Genomic DNA, 13,923 nt, shown 5'->3' on the forward strand with positions numbered 1-13,923 from the left:
GGGCAAGATCTGTATTCTGCCACTCACTCTGCTGCTGTCTTGAATTATTTGACCCTTATTGATGTGCTTGCATATATTAATGGTACATTCTTTTTTAATGCTGAGTATTCATTCCATTGTGTGGATGTACCAAAAATTATTTTTCCATTCGTCTGCTTATGGACATTTGGGTTGTTTCTAGTTTTTGGTTATTCTAAATAAGGATACTATTAATGTTCTTTACAAGCCTTTGTTTACATTATGTTTTCGGTTGTCTTGGGTAAAAAAAAGGGAGTTGAACTTCTGGGTTGTGTAATATATATATAGTCAACTTTTCAAGAAAATGCCAAACTTTTCCAAAGTAGCTGTATTATTTTTATTCGCACCCCAGTAATACATGACAGTACTAATTGCTCTACTTCTTTGCCAGCCCTTGGTGGTCAGTCTTTTAGTCTCAGTTATTCTAATGGGTATATAATAATATCATATTATTTTAATTTGAATTTATTTAAACACCAGTGATATTCTAAACATTTTCATGTGTTCACATGCCATCTCAATATGTTATTTTATAAAGTGTACATTTAAATTTTTGTCCATTGTTTTCTTTGTTAATGGGTAATTTTAAGGATTTTTCCCCCCAAAAAAGTGATTTCTATTTAAAACAAAATGGCAAATACAGCTATGCCTCCAAATATCAGCCTAATGGCTCCTGGAATCAGAACTCATAGAAGTATGACCACATTTAAAAGTCAACACTACAGAAAATTTCTTCAGTGTCATGATAAATAATATTTGAAATTGTTAAGTTTTGCAATAGAGAGAAAGTTTGTCAGGTTATTCTGCAATAAATTGACTTACATTTTCATATTTTGTTTGTTTAGCTTGAATCTTACTCTCCTTTCTGGGCTACTTCAAATCCCTTCTCTCTGCTTCTTTAGCACTATTGCTGTAAGAGTTTTGAATGACAAAATCTTATACATTTTACATACATTTTAACTATTTTGCATAAACATTTCATATTTGGAACAATTTTATATCTTTAGAAAAGGGCAAATATAATGCAGAGAATTCCCATGCACCTTTCTCCCACTTCTCCCTAATGTTATCAACTTACATTACTTTTCAAAACTAACAGACAATCATGGATACATTACTATTAATTCCACAAGTCATTCACAACATGGCTGGGTGCTTTCTTCCAGGCCAGCAGAAGTCTTCTGCTCCTGCATATTTGTTCACCCAGGATAATGTGCCACTGGACAAACTCAAAGTCAACTGATTAGCTACCTAATAATGAGAGTGAAATCCATTATATCCATAAATTCTCAGGGGGCCATTATACAGGGCCTACACACCCATAGAATGGGCAATCTATGGGGCCATCTTAGAATTCTTCCTGTCACAGGTTGTCTCCTTTTTACTGAGTTATAAAAGTTCTTTACAAATTCTAGATACAAATCTATTAGATATAAATGTTTTGCTAATATTTTATTTTTCTGTCTGTGGGTCACATTTTCTTTTCTGTGATGTCTTTTTAAAAATGACATTTTCATTTTAATAAAGTTAGTTGGTCAGTTTTTTATTTGATAGTTTGTGATTTTTTTATGTCTACTTAAAAAAAAAATGTGTCTCACCCAGGGCCATTAAAATGTTCTCTGACATTTTCTTCAATAAATGCCAAAGTGCCAAGCAATTAAGTGAGAAAAAGAAGATCTTTCAACAAGAGATGCTGTAACAAGTGGGTAATATGTGCAACAACAACAAAAAAGTCTTCTTTACTGCACATCATTTATAAAGTGTAAATCAAAATGGACCACAGACTGAAATATAAGTCATGAAACAGTGACTTCTTCACTGATAATCTCAAAATTATCTGTGATGTATTAGATATATGATATTCTAACAAAACAAAAATTTCTTTTAATGACAATTTTTTTTTTTTTTTGAGATGGAGTCTCACTCTGTCACCCAGGCTGGAGTGCAGTGGTATGATCTTGGCTCACTGCAACCTTTGCCTCTTGGGTTCAAGTGATTCTCCTGCCTCAGTCTCCCCAGTAGCTGAAATTACAGGCACGCACCACCACACCCAGCTAATTTTTGAATTAGTAGAGATGGGGTTTCACCATGATGATCAGGCTGGTCCCAAACTCCTAACCTCATGATCTGCCTGCCTCAGCCTCCCAAAGTGCTGGAACTACAGCCCTGAGCTACCGCACCTGGCTTAATGATAATTTTATGACAAATATTGACTCAGTGACAGCTTTGTGCCAGGTACTGCAAATACAGTGTTCAGAAAAATAAATGAGGTCTTTATCAAACAAATAAGGCTAATAAATACAAATAAATCTAGCAAAATTAAACATACATACTTTTTGAAATAGCCATCTCAGGAGCCTATCCCAAAGATATACTGGTAATACCAGAAATTTCACCTTCCATCATTCAGTTAGACTTATACTCAAGCAGATGACAATTATAAGACTTGGACAAAAATTTGCAATAAATATTTGAAAAGACTGTAGGATTACCAGAAGTAGCCAGATATTTGATCTTCCATAGCATTCTTTCTCATTATTTTTTGTGCCTAGGGAGTGTACCACTGTGTTTGCCATTGGTTATTCCACAATCTTTCCTTTATAAATAATTTTTAAATTTGTTCTCAGTGTTTGCTATAACAACAAAAATGCTGAAGTAAATAGCCTTGTCATTTGATACATTTCGTCAGAAAATTTTTGAGAGATAATATTTTATGAGTCACGAAAAAGTGTAATGTTAACTATAGATTTTTCAAATACGCCATTTTTTTAAGTGGAGGAAGTTTCCTTCTGTTCCAAATTTGTTGAGAGGTTTTATCAAGGGTAGGTGTTAAATTTTATCAAGTGCTTTTTTATGTATCCAATGAGAGCAAAAGCTCTAAAATAATATTATTGAAATTTTAATGTGAGCTCAAAGCTAGATACAGAATTGGTTTTAAAACTTGATAATGGAATTACAGTCATATAAAAATGTTTTTGTTCTTATAAAATACACAAAAGTAGTTAGGGATAAAGGGACAGAAGGTAGGTAAATCTGAAATTGCATTCAGTAGTCTTTATTTTTGCAGGAATAGTAGTATTGTGATCTTGAAATGACTATTGTATGAGAAACCAAATACATAATTTGCTTATACTGGTAGAAATAAAGATTTACCAGACAATAGAAAACAGATAAAAATACAAAATCAAAGAAGTGATAAACTTAAGAATGAATTGGAAGAAGTAGTATGAGCACAGGAAGTTTTTGAATTTTTTGCTATTAAAACATATACTAAAAAGAGAAGAAATGGCAACCCAACAAAGACTTCTAGCACTTAGATCATGGTCTCTAAATAACATTTTCCATTAGAAGGGATGACAGGAATTTGAAGGAATATCTAATTTCTTGTCTAAGGCAAATAAAAGATCATGCTGATTATCCTGAACATCATAGCTTTTCAAGTAAGGAAATAATGAATGTTCAATGGAATAACATCAAAGAACGATGGGAATAAAAATAGACACTCTGACTACAAGTGACTGAAGTTAAGACAATATGACCATTAAAAATGGTCACCATTGCAGGTTGTTAGAGTAACAAGTCATTATTCAGAGAAACTGAGAGAGAGAAAAAGTATTTTATCTTTCAGATACAAGTTATTTTTAGGATAACTAATAATAAGTTTTTCTTTTAGAAAAATTATAGCAAATAAACATAGAAGGATTGATAGCAGTAGGAAATCATTTTTGCCACCTCTAATGACAATCTGATTCTGGGCAGCAATTTCACTGGCTATGGAAACTGTATCAGCAAAAGTTTGATGAAAAACTTTTTAAATAATAGATCAAACTGACACCACCTGAGCTCAAAAATCAAAAAGTGGATCAGCCAAATATTATGAGCTGGATGATGAGGTGCAATGGGAATTGCTTCAGAATCATTTTTGCCCAAACATTTGAAATAGGTTTTTTTGTTTGTTTGTTTTTAACGGTTTTAAAGTTTTTTATTTTTTATAAATATACTGGAGAATCATGCAATGCTGCCAGCATTGGGTGCAATCCGGGGCTACAGGTCTGCACACTACTTTGCCACTGGTGCGGTAATAGCAGAACCTTTCATCTCACCTTTATTGTTCACTATGACCCCTGCATTATCTTCAAAATAAAGAAACATGCCATCTTTTCTCTGGTATGACTTTCATTGTCGAATGACCACTGCTGGATGTACCTTTTTTCTAAGCTCTGGTTTGACTTTCTTGACTGTGGCCGTCACCATGTCACCAACACCAGCAGCCGACAGTCTGTTCAGCCGTCCCTGATCCCCTTCACAGAGATGATATACAGGTTTTTGGCTCCTGTGTTGTCAGCACAGTTGATCACAGATCCTACCGGAAGACCCAAGGAAATCTGGAATTTTGTACCAGAGGACTCACCACGTCCTCGCTTTGACTGGAAAGAAGAAAGCTGAAACAGGTTTTTAAGGGAGCAATTGATCAAGTCTATCAGAAAAACAATTTGGTTTATATATATATATATATATGTGTGCGTGTGTGTGTGTGTGTGTGTGTGTGTGTGTAAATTTGAAACATATAATAAAAGTAAATTAAATGATTTTAACAACTACATGCACCAGTTTGGATCCTGATTTGAACAAACCAGCTACAAACATACATTCAAAGCAGTCAGAGGATACTAAATAGGGACTAGGCAGTCCATATTTTGTTAATTTTGTCAGGACCTGATGTCACAATAGAGATTTTAGATGTTTCTTAGAAATGCATAGTGTATAATGAAGTTCCAGAGAACAAGGGACAGGAATTGACGTAATATGTTTTACAATATTCACACAAAGTGAAGTAGGGGCACAGACAGATTAAATGCCACAAGTTGACGACTGCTCTCACTAGCAGCTGTAAAAGGAACTTCAATACATCACTTTTCTACTTTGTTAGGTTCTTCACCCAAAAAATAAGGAAAATCTACAATTTAGGAAGAACACAATGGAGGAAAAGAAAATGACGTAGGCTGGGAAGGAGAGAGCTAGAGTTGGGCTTTGGTGAGGAAACATTAGGAGGATTTAAGCTAAACCGGGAAGCTAGAATGTTCCAAAAACTAGGACCAGAACATGTAAATATCCTGTGGAGGTAGAAGCATAATTCTGTGAAAGAACGGAGTGATCTGAATGTTCAACTTTATGTGTTAATATTTCACCCAATGAGTTGACCTAGTGAGTACCCTAATATCTCCAGCTGTAAGCAGCTGGGGCTATTAGATAATTATTTTAAAATAAAAAACGACAGGTGAAAAATGTTAAGTCTCCGAGCATCATGTGAAACCCATACCTGCACCACATGTCATTCAGCGCTCCAGCCATTCTCCACGCACTCTCCCAGGAACCTTGCTGTGATCAGTTTCAAGTGCCTCCTGTGCTGAATGTTCTCCAACCTCCATCTCAGTTCTAATCTCTGTTTTAAACCCTAGCCCACATTCCTAAAAGGATAAGAAAACCTGGAGGCTCCTAAGCACTTCATGATGAATTGGTCTGCACCTAAAACATCATAGTCCTATAGAATTTCACAAGAACTATGTGAGCACAGTTCTTGTTTCTTTGAATGGCATATCACTCCAGCTGCTTAAACCAGGGCCCAGAAGAATCTTAAATTCCTTCTTTACCCTTTTACTCCCCATCCATGCAACCTATCTGCCTTCAGGTGTGTTGATTCTACTCGATTTGTCTGGAAATATGTCACCTCTTCACCATGCCCCAAAGGCCTCATTACCTTTGAATGTATTTTTGCGTGTGTGTGTGTGTGTGAGTGTGTGTTTGCGTGTGTATAGATGGTTACTGCAATGCCTACTGTAACCTTCTTTTGTTCCTGCAGTAAGGTGATATTTTTCTGAAACACATACCTATCTCATTGTGTCAATCCACTGAATTAAACCTTTCCTAGCTATACAACTCCTGAGCTGCAGAAAACAATGAAAACCCCTGAGAACATCAGGAAGGCCCCTCACATGACAACTTTGTCGACTGCCTTCATCCCATCTGTTCTGCTCTCCTCCGTATGCACCCCAGTCTGACAACTTCTTTTACTACTCACAGTTTCCTAAGTGTCCCATGAATTTGTGTTGTTCCCTGTGGAAATCTGGTGAATACCTACTCCTCTTTAAGGAATGGGACACTAGTCCCTGGGGCAGGCAAGCATCTGACATGCATCAGGCCAAAGATAACCTTGAACATATTATCCACCTGTGCTGTCTGATTTCCTTGTATTTCTCTGGCTCATGGCAGCTAGCATCCTGCAGGAGTGGCTGTTTCTATGAATGGCTAAGCAAGGCAGCTTCGGTTAACACTGGCCCCTGGTGGACAGCCCTGGCCTGTGGGTCACATAAACCACAGGCATTTGCCTACAGCCAGGAGCACAATCTTCCCTACTGGAACCTGTGTCCTCTCTGCCAGGCAAAAGTTGAAATGCAGGGCCTAGGCTGGCATGCTGGGACCTCCACAGATGTTTCCCATTAAGTGTCCGATGGTCTAGAGAGATGAGAAAGAAGAATGTGGATGAGGGGTACTCTCTGGGCTATTCTCTGTGAGGTTAACTGGAACCAGAAGTGACTAGGGATGCAATATGACCAATGTTCCACAATCAGAATAGATTCAGGTGCTCCAGGAAGAAAACACAAGGTGTGGAGCAAAAAGGCAAAAAGTCTGGGCATCGTTGGAGAATCATCTACAAGAAGGTTGGCAGGAAGTCCTTCCTCAACTGGTTGAGGTAGAAATGTAGGAGAGGAAGGTGTCTGTAAACACTCTCTGCAGTCAGAAATGAATTGAAGTGCAAGGTTCTTGGTAGCCTTAGAGATTATCAGACTCTAAAAGTCTCTTCCTTGCTTGGCATTAACCCTTTAGTTTCTGGATCATGGGGAAATCTTGGGGCAACAGACGTTAATAAACCACTCTAGAAATATTTTAGTATTTTAACGTGACACTACCGTTCTTAGCCAAGACACGGTAGCCATAACACTACTATTCTTAGCGGGCTCAGAATATATGCTAGTCTCTTGACATATGCTCTGGAAGTAACAGAGCTGTGCGTCTCTGTTACTTCTGGAATAAGCATAATCATGCAGCTCCAGCCTTTCAAGCAGCCTTCCATCTGTCCTATCCAGAGAGACAGCCCTGTACTCTTTCTTCCACCTGGCTAGATAAATGAACTGTGACTCTGTATTGCAGACACAGCTGTCCCCACAGGTGGGTCCCAACAGCTAACTTGAGGTGGGAGTAGAGGGCCTGAGTAGTCTTCATGTCTAAGCTAAATTTTCTTACAAGTTACTAGAAGCCCTAAAGGTTTCAATAAGTTTGAGTTTGCTCCAGGCAATGATGAAGCTACTGCTGTGACTCTGTTTATCTCTAACTTATGATTAGAACCCAGAGTAAAAGCACGTTCTCATCCCCAATTTACAGCAAAAGCCATGAATTTACAGATGACAGCTTCAGAATTCACATCAGGATCTGATCTGAATAAAGCCTTATTTCCGATATTTGGATACGCCTACTTCATGAGGAATGTGTTCAGACAGGAATGGAAGGAAGGGGCAAGAGCTGTGTTGCATCTCTGTTCCTGTTTGCCCAGATATTCTTGACACAAGATAAAGGGCTGATTGACATAAATTCCATGCTGCTGACAAGTTCTGCTGCTGACATTCTATGCAACCGTGAGACAGGAGGTTGGCGAAAGATACAGGTCACAAAGACCTTGCTGATGAAACAGCATGCAGTAAGGAGCTGGCCAAATCCCACCAAAACCACGAAGGCAAGGAAAGTGACCTCTGGTCATCCTCACTGCTTATTATCCACTAATTATAATACATTAGCATGTTAAAAGACATTCCTCCGGTGCCATGACAGTTTACAAATGCAGTGGTAACATCAGAAAGTTACCCTATAAGCTCTGAAATGGAGAGGAACCCTCAGTTCTGGGAATTGCCCACCCCTTTCCCAGAAAACTCATGAATAATCCACCCCTTGTTTAGCATACAATCAAGAAATAACCATAAAATAGCCAAAGACAAGCCCATGCTGCTGTGCCTATGGAGGAGCCATTCTTTAATTCCTTTACTTTTTAACGAACTCGCTTTCACTTTACGGATTTGCCTTGAATTCTTTCTTGCGTGAGATCCAAGAACCCTCTCTTGGGGTCTGAATCAGGACCTCTTTCAAGTAACAGTATTTGTTTACTGAACTCAAACCTGTTTCTGTAAGGAGAAAGAGGAAATATCAGTATAAATGGATAAAGAATGGGCCAAGAAGATAGGCATGCAAAATCCTAGAGCCATCACAATTTCCTGGGGGACAAGGGGCAAGAAAGAAGTAGAAAGCTAATGAAAACGGATTTGAAGTCTGAGGAGGAATCTTCCCAGGCCAATTTCAAAGAGCATGCTGTGAAAGAAACTGCCAGGGAGTACCTGCTCAATGTGAGTGGGACCTTCAGGAGACCTGCAGAGGTTTGGCAATACATCTGCAGTTCAAGTCTCACTAGTAAAACTGATCCCTAGTATTATTAAATTGTGTCGAATTACAAGACAGTAACTAAACAGCAACAATAACAGAAAAAGTCTGCTTTTGACTAAGTAGGGGATTAGAAAAAGAACCATGAGAAAGCAATCTTCCTGTGTCTCCCAAACTGAGATAAACAGAATACTAGTGTCCTGCAAAATGTTAGTATTAATCAGAAAAGAAGGTTCTGTGATCGAATAGGTCTGACAAGTTCTGACTACCCAAAGTAATGGAATCATTCACTAAAGAATGTCTCAGGTTCTTAACGTGTTAAAATGCGTGATAATTCTCCAGGTATGCGGGTTTTCAAAACTCATTTAACTTCAGAGTCTTTTTTTTTTTTTTTTTTTTCTTTTCAGACCTCCTATTAGCATCCCACTGTATATTTGTGTTCTGTGACACTCAATTTGTAAAACAGGAGGGTAGTACCATTTACATTTCAATGGATGCTAAGAAAAAAAGCCCCAGAAGAAGAATTCCATTCTGTTTGGCAATAAAACCGCTCTGAAGCAGTTCGGAACCTGCCAGAGCGGAAGCACAAAGGCCACTGTGTAGACTCTGTCAGAATACCTCCAAACTGACCCAGATTGCTCCAAATTCATTGTGAGGAATAGAAAATTTCAGGAACATTTATATTGAATGTTCAGATAGATGCTGACGTGCAAGAAGCCAAAAGGCCTGTGGGCAAGCCCCTGCTTCCTGTTTGACTGGGATGAGAACGGGGAGTAAAGACGGCAGGAAGGGGAATGGGGATCAGGGGTCCCACCCCACTGCCCTAGGAAGGGCTTCCTCCTGGCGATGTGGGGCTCCTGGGCTGCTCACTCAGCCAGACTTCTGGAATCCTGCTCCCTCTCAGCTGTGGAATAACTGTGGGGAGGGAGGGAACCAACTTCCTTTCTTTCACAAGAGACACTAAGAGCTTTGTCCTCAAATCCCGCACTAAAAGAGTCTGTTAGTCAAGATGTTAACCGAAAGGGGACCCGATCCAGACCCCAGGAGAGAGTTCTTGGATCTTGAAAAAGAAAGAATTCAAGGCAAATCCATAAAATGAAAGCAAGTTTATTAAGAATGTAAAGGAATAAAGAGTGGCTAATCCACAGCAGAGCAGCAGCATGGCTGACTGCCTACTTCTACAGTATTTTCTTGATTATGTGCTAAACAGAGGGTGAATATTCATGAGTTTTCTGGGAAACTGGTGGGCAGTTCCCAAAACTCAGGGTTCCTCCCCTTTTTAGGCCATACTGGATAACTTCCTAATGTTTTCACAGCATTTGTAAACTGTCGCGGCGCCAGTGAAAGTGTCTTCTAGCATGCCAATGCATGGTAATTAACCCACAAGGGGCAGTGAGGAACTGGCAGCCACCTGCGTCGCCATCTTGGTTTGGTAGAGTTTGGCCGACTTCTTTATCCCAGTCTGTGTCATCAGCAGGGCCTTTGTGACCTACGTCTTGCGCTCACCTCCTGCTTCATACTGTGACTTAGAATGCCACCATCTCCCGGAAATACAGCCCACTAGGTCCCAGCCTCATTTTATCTGCCTCTATTCAAGAAGGAGTTGCTTGGGTTCAAAGGCCTCTGACAGAGAAAGGGAAGAAACATCAACCCTCAGGAGGCAGCAGCATGGACGGCGGCAGCTGCAACCTCTCGTGAGTGAGGATGGCCTCTGTGAACAGGATGCGGTCTCCTGTGAGCGGAGTGCGGTCTCCCTGAGCGGGGTGCGGTCTCCCGTGAGCGGAGTGCGGTCTCCCTGAGCGGGGTGCGGTCTCCCGTGAGCGGGGTGCGGTCTCCCGTGAGCGGAGTGCGGTCTCCCTGAGCCGGGTGCGGTCTCCCGTGAGTGGGGTGCGGTCTCCCTGAGCCGGGTGCGGTCTCCCTGAGCGGGGTGCGGTCTCCCTGAGCCGGGTGCGGTCTCCCGTGAGCGGGGTGCGGTCTCCCTGAGCCGGGTGCGGTCTCCCGTGAGCGGGGTGCGGTCTCCCTGAGCCGGGTGCGGTCTCCCATGAGTGGGGTGCGGTCTCCCTGAGCGGGGTGCGGTCTCCCGTGAGTGGGGTGCGGTCTCCCTGAGCGGGGTGCGGTCTCCCTGAGCCGGGTGCGGTCTCCCGTGAGTGGGGTGCGGTCTCCCTGAGCGGGGTGCGGTCTCCCGTGAGTGGGGTGCGGTCTCCCGTGAGCGGGGTGCGGTCTCCCGTGAGCGGAGTGCGGTCTCCCTGAGCCGGGTGCGGTCTCCCGTGAGTGGGGTGCGGTCTCCCTGAGCCGGGTGCGGTCTCCCTGAGCGGGGTGCGGTCTCCCTGAGCCGGGTGCGGTCTCCCGTGAGCGGGGTGCGGTCTCCCTGAGCCGGGTGCGGTCTCCCGTGAGCGGGGTGCGGTCTCCCTGAGCCGGGTGCGGTCTCCCTGAGCGGGGTGCGGTCTCCCTGAGCCGGGTGCGGTCTCCCGTGAGCGGGGTGCGGTCTCCCTGAGCCGGGTGCGGTCTCCCGTGAGTGGGGTGCGGTCTCCCTGAGCGGGGTGCGGTCTCCCTGAGCCGGGTGCGGTCTCCCGTGAGTGGGGTGCGGTCTCCCTGAGCGGGATGCGGTCCGGCCAGCAGGGTGCGGTCTCCCGTGAGCGGGATGCGGTCACCGGCCAGCGGGGTGCTGTCTCCATTGAGCGGGGTGCGGTCTCCCGCCAGCGGGGTGCGGTCTCCATTGAGCGGGGTGCGGTCTCCCGCGAGCGGGGTGCGGTCTCCCCTGAGCGGGGTGCGGTCTCCCCTGAGCGGGGTGCGGTCTCCCGCCAGCGGGGTGCGGTCTCCCGTGAGCGGGGTGCGGTCTCCCCTGAGCGGGGTGCGGTCTCCCCTGAGCGGGGTGCGGTCTCCCTGCCCGGCGGGTCTGCCGCCTGAAGAGCCGCGTCCCCACCACGCCCGGAAGCTCTGAGGCCAGGCGACCCCTCGGGCTCCCCGAGGAGACTTAGTACGACGGGTTTCGGGCGTCAGCAGGGAGTGAACCGCGGGACGCAGAGCTGCTGCCACGGCGGGGGGGAGGGGCTGCCGCCCTGAGGGGAAAACGCAGGAGCCCTCGGGGCAGTGGGAGGGGCGCGGTAGTGGGAGGAGGCGGTGGTGGGAGGGGCGTGGGGAGGCGGTGGGGGGGTGCAGTGTGGGGGAGGTGGAGGTGGAGGTGGGGGGGAGGCAGGGGCAGGCGGTGGGGGAGGCGGGACGGGCGGTGGGGGGGCGGGGCGCGGTGGGGGGGCGGGGGCGGGGCAGGCGGTGGGGGAGGGGGCAGGTGGTGGGGGGCGGTGCGGGTGGTCGGGGGAGGGGCGGGGTGGTGGGGGGAGGGGCAGGCGGTGTTGGGGGAGGAGCGCGGTGGGGGGGAGGTGGGGAAGCGGGCAGGCGGTGGGGGAAGGGCGCGGTGGGGGGAGGTCGGGGGAGGCGCGCAGGCGGTGGGGGAGGGGCGCGGTGGGGGAGGGGCGCGGTGGGGGTGCGGAAAGGCCCTTCCCCCCTCCTGCGGGCAGCGGCTGGTGCACGTCCTCTTTCGGAAGGAGCCGGGTCCGCGTTCTCTGAGGCTGACGGTCCTGGCCGCTCGTGAATGCGGCGGCACCTGAGATCTTCAGCCCGGGAGAGGCGCCCTGTTCTCGCGCCCTGTCCGCCCTGTGCGCCCCGCTCCGTCCGCGCTGCTCTCCTGTGTTTCCCTCCGGAATCCGGGGATCACGGCCCACCGGCGTCGGTTCCCACAGGATCCTGACGGGAACTGAGCAAAGGAAAGAATAATTCACTGAGAATTAGGGGGAAACCTCAAACACGGAGATACTGTTTATCCTGTAAGTATTCCATTTGCATGGAGACCCAGGTTTTAAATCTCTAATTAAAAACAAAAGCCGTCGAATCCACCTTGGGTTATTTCGTTGTGCGTGTGTGTGTGTCTGTGTGTGTGTGTGTGTGTCAGTCTTGCTCCGTCGCCAGGCTGCAGAAGAGCGGCGCAATCTCGGCTCACTGCAGCCTCCGTCTCCCGGGTTCAAGGGATTCTCCTGCCTCAGCCTCCCTAGTAGCTGGGACTACGGGCACACGCCGCCACACCCAGCTAATGTTTGCATTTTTAGTAGAGATGGGTTTCACCATGTTGGCAAGGGTGGTCTCCGTCTCTTGACCTCGTGATCTGCCCGCCTCGGCCTCCCTGAGTGCTGGGATGACAGGCGTGAGCCACCACACCTTGCCCACATCGGGTTATTTCCATGAACTCATTCCAGGCCCTGCTTGAATCAAAATCTTGTAATTTAGCTCGTCCCACATATGAGCCCCTGAATAAATCCTCACCCCACCTGAAGCTGAAACGCTCCCAAGATGGACCCTTAATACAAGTCTAGGGACTGTCATTAAGTCATCCTGGCGTTAGGCCAGCCCTGGCCTTCTCTGCCTGGCTCTTCTTGGATCCAAAATATTATTTCAACATGCATTCAATATGTAAATTATCCATGAAGCAGTTTCCATTTTTTCACAATACGTCTTCGAAATTCATTGTACATTGTGCACTTAGAGCACATCTCAATTTGGACGACACACAGTCCAAACCCGTGGCTGCTCTGAAGGGTTATAATCATCTCTTCAGTGACCCACCTTGTAATATTATCACTATAGGGATTTGAAATTCAACATGTAAATGGAAATTTTAAGAATTAGTAAATTTAGAGAAATTTTAAGTATTAGTAAATGAATTGAGTAATATTGCCAGCTATAAGTAATATGTTGATCTTTCTACAGATCAACAATGAATAGAAAATAATTAGAATGATGCCATTTATAATCTCTGTAAAAAATTTTAACATTTCCTGAAATTATGAAGTGCAAGTCTTTTTTAATGAAAATTATGATACTTCATTGAAATTCATTTAAAAATACGGATTAAATAGAGACGTACAGTGTTACTGACTATAAAGCCTATCATAAAAAATTGCAGTTCTCCCAACTTGATCCATCATCCCAATAAAAATTTCAACAGTGGATTTTGTGTAAGGTAATAAGCTGAACAAATGGTTGAAATTAGCAAGGCTTTCCTGAAGAAGTGAGGAAAATGAAACATGGGGAAGGCCTGCCAATGTGGTAAGTGCAAAAAGTTACCTTCTTAGAGTTTTAATTTGCATTTCTCTGATTACTAAAAAGCTTGAACAACTATTCATATTTTTATTCATTTTTTCCATTGTGAGATGCCTCCAAATTATTTGCCCATTTCTCAACTTTTTCTTTCTGATTCATAGAAATCCCATTTAATTGTCTGGATATTAATTTTTTCAGTTACATGTAAGTAAATGTTTTCTACTGGCTTGTGGCTTTTTTTCTAACTCTTCATGGTGTCTTTTGGTGCACGGATATCTCTTGTTACAGTAGAATTTACCTTTTCTTTTATGGTTGATGCTTTCTGTGTCT

General features: G+C 44.4%; 1 pseudogene; it reads right to left on the reverse strand.

The window, feature by feature from the left end:
* Positions 1–4,026: 4,026 nt before the first annotated feature.
* On the reverse strand, positions 4,027–5,447 carry LOC120363264 (large ribosomal subunit protein uL14-like; annotated as a pseudogene).
* Positions 5,448–13,923: the final 8,476 nt, after the last annotated feature.

This window comes from Saimiri boliviensis, chromosome 4 (assembly GCF_048565385.1).
Source record: "Saimiri boliviensis isolate mSaiBol1 chromosome 4, mSaiBol1.pri, whole genome shotgun sequence".
NCBI lineage: Eukaryota > Metazoa > Chordata > Mammalia > Primates > Cebidae > Saimiri > Saimiri boliviensis.